Below are 2,313 nucleotides of genomic sequence, written 5' to 3'. Positions count from 1 at the left end.
GAACCCTGATTAACTTCCAAACAAATTCAAGCTGATCTGCAGACACAGGGTACAACAGTGTCAGCTCGCACTATCCGTCGCCATCTGAATGAAAAGGACACTATGGTAGGAGACCCAGGAGGACACCACTGCTGACAAAGGCATAAAAAAGCAAGACTGTAGTTTGCCAAAAATTGTGTGACGAAGCCACAATCCTTCTGGGAGAGCGTACTGGACAGATGAGACAAAAGTAGAGGTTTTTGGTAAAGAACATTATGGCACTGTTTACAGAAAAAGAAATGAGAAAGAAAGAAAAGAACACAGTTCCTACAGTCAAACATGGTGGAGGTTCAAAGATGTTTTGGGGTTGCTTTGCTGCTTCTGGCACTGGATGCCTTGACTGTGTGAACGGTATCATGAAATCTGATGATTACCAAAGAATTTTTGGGCGCAACATAGTGGCCAGTGACAGAAAGCTGCGTCTCCACCAGAGTTCAAGGGTCTTCCAGCAGGACAATGACCCAAAATACTTCAAAAAGCACTCAGAAATGGTTACTAACAAAGCGCTGGAGAGTTCTGAAATGACCAGCAATGAGTCCAGATCTGAATCCCTAGAAAATCTGTGGAGAGATCTCAAAACAGCAGTTGGGAGAAGGCATCTTTCAAATCTGAATGACCTGGAGCAGTTTGCAAAAGAAGAGTGGTCCAAAATTCCAGTAGAGAGGTGTAAGAAACTCATTCATGGTTACAGGAAGCGGTTGATTTCAGTTATCAATGTGGTAGTACCCCAAAGGGGGTGCTACCACATATTAAGTTAAGGGTGCCAATAATTTTGTTCAGAGCATTTATTTGGGTTCTGTGTGGAATTGTATCAGATTTGACACTTTTTCAGTTTTTTTTTTTTTTTTTTTTGTTCCAATGCAAAAAAAATAAAATAAACATGTGAGTACCAAAACATTTTCAACTGCAACAATTTTCTGAGTTGCATTTTCTGACAGAATTGCAAAGGTGCCGATATTTTTGGCCATGACTGTGTGTGTTTGTGTGTGTGTGTGTGTGTGTGTGTGTATATATAATATGGATCTTAAAATCGAAAAAAAAGGGTAAATAGGCAACTGCACCAGTTGCACTGCCCAAAGGATGGCCCTGGACACAGACATACAGTTTTCACTGCTTTAGGATTAACAGAACTTTAGATGCTTTCTATATACTTGTCTAGATCAACTTTGAATAGAGAGAGATTTAGAGTAACTAAATGTTGTGAAATTTAGCCAGCAAGATTACGTAATTAATTAAATTATATTTTTCTACACTCTTGGGTATCGCTTGGGTTATTTCTATAATAAACTAAGCTAATTATTATAATAATATAATATCTATAATAATGCAAGTTACGGTAGCCTATGTTTAAAAGTTACATTAGCTGAGTGGCTTTATTTTTTAAAGCCAAGTAGGCTATAGGCCTAATTAAACATGCATGTTTTTTTAGCACTTGTACATGCATTTACAAGGGGAAGTCGTGGCCTAATGGTTAGAGAGTTGGACTCGTGATCCAAAGGTTGCGGGTTCGAGTCTCCGGCCGGCAGGAATTGTAGGTGGGGGAAGTGAATGTCCAGCGCTCTCTCCACCCTCAATACCACGACTGAAGTGCCCTTGAGCAAGGCACCGAACCCCCAACTGCTCCCCGGGCGCTGCAGCATAAAATGGCTGCCCACTGCTCCGGGTGTATGTTCGCGGTGTGTGTGTGTTCACTGCTGTGTGTGTGTGTGTGCACGTTGGATGGGTTAAATGCAGAGCACGAATTCCGAGAATGGGTCACCATACTTGGCTGAATGTCACTTCACACACTTCACATTTATGCTGCACTTACAAAACTAAATTTTGATTTGAATTCAGGTGCTTTTATTTCATCAAAGCAGAACTTTCCTATTTTAATTCTTTTATATTTTGCTTCTGGGCCTCTTGGTTTGATGTCAGACATTCTTCAAAATCTCAGAAACAGGTGTATTGAAGTAAATGACCAGAGGGAGGCAGCAGAGGACAATTAAAATGTTGAATGACAGCGAACAGCGGGTCTCTGTGATTCTGTAATAAAGTTTATAGTATTTGGATGGATATTTATAACATGAACCATCTGTTACAATTTTATATATTAGCACATCTATCTATCTATCTATCTATCTATCTATCTATCTATCTATCTATCTATCTATCTATCTATCTATCTATCTATCTATCTATCTATCTATATATCTATCTATCTATCTATCTATCTATCTATGTATCTGATGAACTCTAAATCCCAGATGGCGTCGCGGGGGCGTGTTGTCACGT

This window comes from Barbus barbus (genome assembly GCF_936440315.1).
Source record: "Barbus barbus genome assembly, chromosome: 36".
NCBI lineage: Eukaryota > Metazoa > Chordata > Actinopteri > Cypriniformes > Cyprinidae > Barbus > Barbus barbus.
This window is presented reverse-complemented; position numbering follows the sequence as displayed.